The 11256-nt window shown below is 24.1% G+C and overlaps 1 protein-coding gene across 8 annotated transcripts in view; it reads right to left on the bottom strand.

The window, feature by feature from the left end:
• Nucleotides 1-224: 224 nt before the first annotated feature.
• The window catches only part of LOC132927278 (uncharacterized), a 29061-nt gene continuing 18029 nt past the window's right edge, over nucleotides 225-11256 (bottom strand). For 7 of the 8 annotated variants that reach the window (XR_009661684.1, XR_009661681.1, XR_009661679.1 and 4 more), the window contains one exon: nucleotides 10200-10418. The gene's annotated coding sequence lies outside the window, so the exon portion shown is untranslated. Of the gene's footprint in view, nucleotides 344-10199; nucleotides 10419-11256 lie in introns of those variants that run through there. The other variant, XR_009661682.1, reaches the window with a different exon arrangement.

The following is an 11256-nucleotide window of genomic DNA, read 5'->3' as shown; positions in this document are numbered from 1 at the left end:
TATTACTATTAGAAAAATTCATCCATACATTATGGGGATACGGGAAATTTCTAATGAAATAAATAGTAAAATTAAAAAAATTATGAAGCTTATATAAACTGTTACGAAGAAATCTAACATGACAATGGTGTTTGTTAAAAAATTATTTAGATATGTAAAATTTAATTTGTAATGAAAAATGAACTTACAATCAATAATCTTTACAAATAGTATTGCAATAAATCATTGATGTTTATTAGTATGTTATCGTTTTTTTTGTCAACTTAGAATAATAGTAGCTTCACGGGTTTGACAAATGCAAGTTCCATTCCCAGCATCCTTTGATAGTCTGTGGTACTGGTATCTAGAAAAAATTTTTGTCAGTTAAATGAGTATAATAAACGGAAGTGTAAATGTCACTATAAAATATAATATGAAAAAAATTTAAATATGCATACACAACTATTACAAAGAACAAATCCTAATAATTCAGAATTGGAATAAATACATTCATAGTATAAAAATATTTAAAAAAATATTTAATTGACACCCGAGAAATGTATAAAACAACAAAACAATTATGAAAAATAAACTAATAACAAATGATAAGATGAAAATAGTTTTGATAAGACATAGAGTGCAGTGGGAGTATAACTGTATGTTTTTTCTTATGTAAAATGTTACGGATGGAATTCAAAAGTAAAATAATTTTAAATCACTGTTATCCAGTGTAGAATGAGGTTATCATTTTATATACAAAACTCTGATTCCATTATAATATTAAAACATTACTGTATGCATAATACATTGATAAGTTTTTATACTTTTTACATTTAAATAACCAAAAAACCGTCAATTTAAATATTACTATTAGAAAAATTCATCCATACATTATGGGGATACGGGAAATTTCTAATGAAATAAATAGTAAAATTAAAAAAATTATGAAGCTTATATAAACTGTTACGAAGAAATCTAACATGACAATGGTGTTTGTTAAAAAATTGTTTAGATATGTAAAATTTAATTTGTAATGAAAAATGAACTTACAATCAATAATCTTTACAAATAGTATTGCAATAAATCATTGATGTTTATTAGTATGTTATCGTTTTTTTGTCAACTTAGAATAATAGTAGCTTCACAGGTTTGACAAATGCAAGTTCCATTCCCAGCATCCTTTGATAGTCTGTGGTACTGGTATCTAGAAAAAATTTTTGTCAGTTAAATGAGTATAATAAACGGAAGTGTAAATGTCACTATTAAATATAATATGAAAAAATTAAAAATGTATACACAACTATTACGAACGACAAATCTTAATAATTCAGAATTGGAATAAATACATTCATAGTATCAAAAGATTTAATAAAATATTTAATTGACACCCAAGAAATGTATAAAACAACAAAACAATTATGAAAAATAAACTAATAACAAATGATAAGATGAAAATAGTTTTGATAAGACATAGAGTGCAGTGGGAGTATAACTGTATGGTCCGTCTTATGTAAAATGTTACGGATGGAATTCAAAAGTAAAATAATTTTAAATCACTGTTATCCAGTGTAGAATGAGGTTATCATTTTATATACAAAACTCTGATTCCATTATAATATTAAAACATTACAGTATGCATAATACATTGATAAGTTTTTATACTTTTTACATTTAAATAACCAAAAAACCGTCAATTTAAATATTACTATTAGAAAAATTCATCCATACATTATGGGGATACGGGAAATTTCTAATGAAATAAATAGTAAAATTAAAAAAATTATGAAGATTATATAAACTGTTACGAAGAAATCTAACATGACAATGGTGTTTGTTAAAAAATTGTTTAGATATGTAAAATTTAATTTGTAATGAAAAATGAACTTACAATCAATAATCTTTACAAATAGTATTGCAATAAATCATTGATGTTTATTAGTATGTTATCGTTTTTTAGTCAACTTAGAATAATAGTAGCTTCACAGGTTTGACAAATGCAAGTTCCATTCCCAGCATCCTTTGATAGTCTGTGGTACTGGTAACTAGAAAAAATTTTTGTCAGTTAATTGAGTATAATAAACGGAAGTGTAAATGTCACTATAAAATATAATATGAAAAAAATTTAAATATGCATACACAACTATTACGAAGAACAAATCCTAGTAATTCAGAATTGGAATAAATACATTCATAGTATCAAAAGATTTAATAAAATATTTAATTGACACCCAAGAAATGTATAAAACAACAAAACAATTATGAAAAATAAACTAATAACAAATGATAAGATGAAAATAGTTTTGATAAGACTTAGAGTGCAGTGGGAGTATAACTGTATGTTTTTTCTTATGTAAAATGTTACGGATGGAATTCAAAAGTAAAATAATTTTAAATCACTGTTATCCAGTGTAGAATGAGGTTATCATTTTATATACAAAACTCTGATTCCATTATAATATTAAAACATTACAGTATGCATAATACATTGATAAGTTTTTATACTTTTTACATTTAAATAACCAAAAAACCGTCAATTTAAATATTACTATTAGAAAAATTCATCCATACATTATGGGGATACGGGAAATTTCTAATGAAATAAATAGTAAAATTAAAAAAATTATGAAGCTTATAAAAACTGTTACGAAGAAATCTAACATGACAATGGTGTTTGTTAAAAAATTGTTTAGATATGTAAAATTTAATTTGTAATGAAAAATGAACTTACAATCAATAATCTTTACAAATAGTATTGCAATAAATCATTGATGTTTATTAGTATGTTATCGTTTTTTTGTCAACTTAGAATAATAGTAGCTTCACAGGTTTGACAAATGCAAGTTCCATTCCCAGCATCCTTTGATAGTCTGTGGTACTGGTATCTAGAAAAAATTTTTGTCAGTTAAATGAGTATAATAAACGGAAGTGTAAATGTCACTATAAAATATAATATGAAAAAAATTTAAATATGCATACACAACTATTACAAAGAACAAATCCTAATAATTCAGAATTGGAATAAATACATTCATAGTATCAAAAGATTTAATAAAATATTTAATTGACACCCAAGAAATGTATAAAACAACAAAACAATTATGAAAAATAAACTAATAACAAATGATAAGATGAAAATAGTTTTGATAAGACTTAGAGTGCAGTGGGAGTATAACTGTATGTTTTTTCTTATGTAAAATGTTAAGGATGGAATTCAAAAGTAAAATAATTTTAAATCACTGTTATCCAGTGTAGAATGAGGTTATCATTTTATATACAAAACTCTGATTCCATTATAATATTAAAACATTACAGTATGCATAATACATTGATAAGTTTTTATACTTTTTACATTTAAATAACCAAAAAAACCGTCAATTTAAATATTACTATTAGAAAAATTCATCCATACATTATGGGGATACGGGAAATTTCTAATGAAACAAATAGTAAAATTAAAAAAATTATGAAGCTTATATAAACTGTTACGAAGAAATCTAACATGACAATGGTGTTTGTTAAAAAATTGTTTAGATATGTAAAATTTAATTTGTAATGAAAAATGAACTTACAATCAATAATCTTTACAAATAGTATTGCAATAAATCATTGATGTTTATTAGTATGTTATCGTTTTTTTGTCAACTTAGAATAATAGTAGCTTCACAGGTTTGACAAATGCAAGTTCCATTCCCAGCATCCTTTGATAGTCTGTGGTACTGGTATCTAGAAAAAAATTTTGTCAGTTAAATGAGTATAATTAACGGAAGTGTAAATGTCACTATAAAATATAATATGAAAAAAATTTAAATATGCATACACAACTATTACGAAGAACAAATCCTAGTAATTCAGAATTGGAATAAATACATTCATAGTATCAAAAGATTTAATAAAATATTTAATTGACACCCAAGAAATGTATAAAACAACAAAACAATTATGAAAAATAAACTAATAACAAATGATAAGATGAAAATAGTTTTGATAAGACTTAGAGTGCAGTGGGAGTATAACTGTATGTTTTTTCTTATGTAAAATGTTACGGATGGAATTCAAAAGTAAAATAATTTTAAATCACTGTTATCCAGTGTAGAATGAGGTTATCATTTTATATACAAAACTCTGATTCCATTATAATATTAAAACATTACAGTATGCATAATACATTGATAAGTTTTTATACTTTTTACATTTAAATAACCAAAAAACCGTCAATTTAAATATTACTATTAGAAAAATTCATCCATACATTAGGGGGATACGGGAAATTTCTAATGAAATAAATAGTAAAATTAAAAAAATTATGAAGCTTATATAAACTGTTACGAAGAAATCTAACATGACAATGGTGTTTGTTAAAAAATTGTTTAGATATGTAAAATTTAATTTGTAATGAAAAATGAACTTACAATCAATAATCTTTACAAATAGTATTGCAATAAATCATTGATGTTTATTAGTATGTTATCGTTTTTTTGTCAACTTAGAATAATAGTAGCTTCACAGGTTTGACAAATGCAAGTTCCATTCCCAGCATCCTTTGATAGTCTGTGGTACTGGTATCTAGAAAAAATTTTTGTCAGTTAAATGAGTATAATAAACGGAAGTGTAAATGTCACTATTAAATATAATATGAAAAAATTAAAAATGTATACACAACTATTACGAACGACAAATCTTAATAATTCAGAATTGGAATAAATACATTCATAGTATCAAAAGATTTAATAAAATATTTAATTGACACCCAAGAAATGTATAAAACAACAAAACAATTATGAAAAATAAACTAATAACAAATGATAAGATGAAAATAGTTTTGATAAGACATAGAGTGCAGTGGGAGTATAACTGTATGGTCCGTCTTATGTAAAATGTTACGGATGGAATTCAAAAGTAAAATAATTTTAAATCACTGTTATCCAGTGTAGAATGAGGTTATCATTTTATATACAAAACTCTGATTCCATTATAATATTAAAACATTACAGTATGCATAATACATTGATAAGTTTTTATACTTTTTACATTTAAATAACCAAAAAACCGTCAATTTAAATATTACTATTAGAAAAATTCATCCATACATTATGGGGATACGGGAAATTTCTAATGAAATAAATAGTAAAATTAAAAAAATTATGAAGATTATATAAACTGTTACGAAGAAATCTAACATGACAATGGTGTTTGTTAAAAAATTGTTTAGATATGTAAAATTTAATTTGTAATGAAAAATGAACTTACAATCAATAATCTTTACAAATAGTATTGCAATAAATCATTGATGTTTATTAGTATGTTATCGTTTTTTAGTCAACTTAGAATAATAGTAGCTTCACAGGTTTGACAAATGCAAGTTCCATTCCCAGCATCCTTTGATAGTCTGTGGTACTGGTATCTAGAAAAAATTTTTGTCAGTTAATTGAGTATAATAAACGGAAGTGTAAATGTCACTATAAAATATAATATGAAAAAAATTTAAATATGCATACACAACTATTACGAAGAACAAATCCTAGTAATTCAGAATTGGAATAAATACATTCATAGTATCAAAAGATTTAATAAAATATTTAATTGACACCCAAGAAATGTATAAAACAACAAAACAATTATGAAAAATAAACTAATAACAAATGATAAGATGAAAATAGTTTTGATAAGACTTAGAGTGCAGTGGGAGTATAACTGTATGTTTTTTCTTATGTAAAATGTTACGGATGGAATTCAAAAGTAAAATAATTTTAAATCACTGTTATCCAGTGTAGAATGAGGTTATCATTTTATATACAAAACTCTGATTCCATTATAATATTAAAACATTACAGTATGCATAATACATTGATAAGTTTTTATACTTTTTACATTTAAATAACCAAAAAACCGTCAATTTAAATATTACTATTAGAAAAATTCATCCATACATTATGGGGATACGGGAAATTTCTAATGAAATAAATAGTAAAATTAAAAAAATTATGAAGCTTATATAAACTGTTACGAAGAAATCTAACATGACAATGGTGTTTGTTAAAAAATTGTTTAGATATGTAAAATTTAATTTGTAATGAAAAATGAACTTACAATCAATAATCTTTACAAATAGTATTGCAATAAATCATTGATGTTTATTAGTATGTTATCGTTTTTTTGTCAACTTAGAATAATAGTAGCTTCACAGGTTTGACAAATGCAAGTTCCATTCCCAGCATCCTTTGATAGTCTGTGGTACTGGTATCTAGAAAAAATTTTTGTCAGTTAAATGAGTATAATAAACGGAAGTGTAAATGTCACTATAAAATATAATATGAAAAAAATTTAAATATGCATACACAACTATTACAAAGAACAAATCCTAATAATTCAGAATTGGAATAAATACATTCATAGTATCAAAAGATTTAATAAAATATTTAATTGACACCCAAGAAATGTATAAAACAACAAAACAATTATGAAAAATAAACTAATAACAAATGATAAGATGAAAATAGTTTTGATAAGACTTAGAGTGCAGTGGGAGTATAACTGTATGTTTTTTCTTATGTAAAATGTTAAGGATGGAATTCAAAAGTAAAATAATTTTAAATCACTGTTATCCAGTGTAGAATGAGGTTATCATTTTATATACAAAACTCTGATTCCATTATAATATTAAAACATTACAGTATGCATAATACATTGATAAGTTTTTATACTTTTTACATTTAAATAACCAAAAAACCGTCAATTTAAATATTACTATTAGAAAAATTCATCCATACATTAGGGGGATACGGGAAATTTCTAATGAAATAAATAGTAAAATTAAAAAAATTATGAAGCTTATATAAACTGTTACGAAGAAATCTAACATGACAATGGTGTTTGTTAAAAAATTGTTTAGATATGTAAAATTTAATTTGTAATGAAAAATGAACTTACAATCAATAATCTTTACAAATAGTATTGCAATAAATCATTGATGTTTATTAGTATGTTATCGTTTTTTTGTCAACTTAGAATAATAGTAGCTTCACAGGTTTGACAAATGCAAGTTCCATTCCCAGCATCCTTTGATAGTCTGTGGTACTGGTATCTAGAAAAAATTTTTGTCAGTTAATTGAGTATAATAAACGGAAGTGTAAATGTCACTATAAAATATAATATGAAAAAAATTTAAATATGCATACACAACTATTACAAAGAACAAATCCTAATAATTCAGAATTGGAATAAATACATTCATAGTATCAAAAGATTTAATAAAATATTTAATTGACACCCAAGAAATGTATAAAACAACAAAACAATTATGAAAAATAAACTAATAACAAATGATAAGATGAAAATAGTTTTGATAAGACATAGAGTGCAGTGGGAGTATAACTGTATGGTCCGTCTTATGTAAAATGTTACGGATGGAATTCAAAAGTAAAATAATTTTAAATCACTGTTATCCAGTGTAGAATGAGGTTATCATTTTATATACAAAACTCTGATTCCATTATAATATTAAAACATTACAGTATGCATAATACATTGATAAGTTTTTATACTTTTTACATTTAAATAACCAAAAAACCGTCAATTTAAATATTACTATTAGAAAAATTCATCCATACATTATGGGGATACGGGAAATTTCTAATGAAACAAATAGTAAAATTAAAAAAATTATGAAGCTTATATAAACTGTTACGAAGAAATCTAACATGACAATGGTGTTTGTTAAAAAATTGTTTAGATATGTAAAATTTAATTTGTAATGAAAAATGAACTTACAATCAACAATCTTTACAAATAATATTGCAATAAATCATTGATGTTTATTAGTATGTTATCGTTTATCGTCAACGTAGAATAATAGTAGCTTCACAGGTTTGACAAATGCAAGTTCCATTCCCAGCATCCTTTGATAATCTGTGGTACTGGTATCTAGAAAAAATTTTTGTCGGTTAAATGAGTATAATAAACGGAAGTGTAAATGTCACTATTAAATATAATATGAAAAAAATTTAAATATGCATACACAACTATTACGAAGAACAAATCCTAATAAATCAGAATTGGAATAAATACATTCATAGTATCAAAAGATTTAATAAAATATTTAATTGACACCCAAGAAATGTATAAAACAACAAAACAATTATGAAAAATAAACTAATAACAAATGATAAGATGAAAATAGTTTTGATAAGACTTAGAGTGCAGTGGGAGTATAACTGTATGTTTTTTCTTATGTAAAATGTTACGGATGGAATTCAAAAGTAAAATAATTTTAAATCACAGTTATCCAGTGTAGAATGAGGTTATCATTTTATATACAAAACTCTGATTCCATTATAATATTAAAACATTACAGTATGCATAATACATTGATAAGTTTTTATACTTTTTACATTTAAATAACCAAAAAACCGTCAATTTAAATATTACTATTAGAAAAATTCATCCATACATTATGGGGATACGGGAAATTTCTAATGAAATAAATAGTAAAATTAAAAAAATTATGAAGCTTATATAAACTGTTACGAAGAAATCTAACATGACAATGGTGTTTGTTAAAAAATTGTTTAGATATGTAAAATTTAATTTGTAATGAAAAATGAACTTACAATCAATAATCTTTACAAATAGTATTGCAATAAATCATTGATGTTTATTAGTATGTTATCGTTTTTTTGTCAACTTAGAATAATAGTAGCTTCACAGGTTTGACAAATGCAAGTTCCATTCCCAGCATCCTTTGATAGTCTGTGGTACTGGTATCTAGAAAAAATTTTTGTCAGTGAAATGAGTATAATAAACGGAAGTGTAAATGTCACTATAAAATATAATATGAAAAAAATTTAAATATGCATACACAACTATTACAAAGAACAAATCCTAATAATTCAGAATTGGAATAAATACATTCATAGTATCAAAAGATTTAATAAAATATTTAATTGACACCCGAGAAATGTATAAAACAACAAAACAATTATGAAAAATAAACTAATAACAAATGATAAGATGAAAATAGTTTTGATAAGACATAGAGTGCAGTGGGAGTATAACTGTATGGTCCGTCTTATGTAAAATGTTACGGATGGAATTCAAAAGTAAAATAATTTTAAATCACTGTTAACCAGTGTAGAATGAGGTTATCATTTTATATACAAAACTCTGATTCCATTATAATATTAAAACATTACAGTATGCATAATACATTGATAAGTTTTTATACTTTTTACATTTCAATAACCAAAAAACCGTCAATTTAAATATTACTATTAGAAAAATTCATCCATACATTATGGGGATACGGGAAATTTCTAATGAAATAAATAGTAAAATTAAAAAAATTATGAAGCTTATATAAACTGTTACGAAGAAATCTAACATGACAATGGTGTTTGTTAAAAAATTGTTTAGATATGTAAAATTTAATTTGTAATGAAAAATGAACTTACAATCAATAATCTTTACAAATAGTATTGCAATAAATCATTGATGTTTATTAGTATGTTATCGTTTTTTTGTCAACTTAGAATAATAGTAGCTTCACAGGTTTGACAAATGCAAGTTCCATTCCCAGCATCCTTTGATAGTCTGTGGTACTGGTATCTAGAAAAAATTTTTGTCAGTGAAATGAGTATAATAAACGGAAGTGTAAATGTCACTATAAAATATAATATGAAAAAAATTTAAATATGCATACACAACTATTACAAAGAACAAATCCTAATAATTCAGAATTGGAATAAATACATTCATAGTATCAAAAGATTTAATAAAATATTTAATTGACACCCGAGAAATGTATAAAACAACAAAACAATTATGAAAAATAAACTAATAACAAATGATAAGATGAAAATAGTTTTGATAAGACATAGAGTGCAGTGGGAGTATAACTGTATGGTCCGTCTTATGTAAAATGTTACGGATGGAATTCAAAAGTAAAATAATTTTAAATCACTGTTATCCAGTGTAGAATGAGGTTATCATTTTATATACAAAACTCTGATTCCATTATAATATTAAAACATTACAGTATGCATAATACATTGATAAGTTTTTATACTTTTTACATTTAAATAACCAAAAAACCGTCAATTTAAATATTACTATTAGAAAAATTCATCCATACATTATGGGGATACGGGAAATTTCTAATGAAACAAATAGTAAAATTAAAAAAATTATGAAGCTTATATAAACTGTTACGAAGAAATCTAACATGACAATGGTGTTTGTTAAAAAATTGTTTAGATATGTAAAATTTAATTTGTAATGAAAAATGAACTTACAATCAACAATCTTTACAAATAATATTGCAATAAATCATTGATGTTTATTAGTATGTTATCGTTTATCGTCAACGTAGAATAATAGTAGCTTCACAGGTTTGACAAATGCAAGTTCCATTCCCAGCATCCTTTGATAATCTGTGGTACTGGTATCTAGAAAAAATTTTTGTCGGTTAAATGAGTATAATAAACGGAAGTGTAAATGTCACTATTAAATATAATATGAAAAAAATTTAAATATGCATACACAACTATTACGAAGAACAAATCCTAATAAATCAGAATTGGAATAAATACATTCATAGTATCAAAAGATTTAATAAAATATTTAATTGACACCCAAGAAATGTATAAAACAACAAAACAATTATGAAAAATAAACTAATAACAAATGATAAGATGAAAATAGTTTTGATAAGACTTAGAGTGCAGTGGGAGTATAACTGTATGTTTTTTCTTATGTAAAATGTTACGGATGGAATTCAAAAGTAAAATAATTTTAAATCACAGTTATCCAGTGTAGAATGAGGTTATCATTTTATATACAAAACTCTGATTCCATTATAATATTAAAACATTACAGTATGCATAATACATTGATAAGTTTTTATACTTTTTACATTTAAATAACCAAAAAACCGTCAATTTAAATATTACTATTAGAAAAATTCATCCATACATTATGGGGATACGGGAAATTTCTAATGAAATAAATAGTAAAATTAAAAAAATTATGAAGCTTATATAAACTGTTACGAAGAAATCTAACATGACAATGGTGTTTGTTAAAAAATTGTTTAGATATGTAAAATTTAATTTGTAATGAAAAATGAACTTACAATCAATAATCTTTACAAATAGTATTGCAATAAATCATTGATGTTTATTAGTATGTTATCGTTTTTTTGTCAACTTAGAATAATAGTAGCTTCACAGGTTTGACAAATGCAAGTTCCATTCCCAGCATCCTTTGATAGTCTGTGGTACTGGT

The sequence above is a fragment of the Rhopalosiphum padi genome, chromosome 3 (genome assembly GCF_020882245.1).
Source record: "Rhopalosiphum padi isolate XX-2018 chromosome 3, ASM2088224v1, whole genome shotgun sequence".
Lineage (NCBI taxonomy): Eukaryota > Metazoa > Arthropoda > Insecta > Hemiptera > Aphididae > Rhopalosiphum > Rhopalosiphum padi.
Note: the sequence above shows the minus strand (reverse complement) of the source record. Positions and strands in the feature narration are given on the sequence as shown.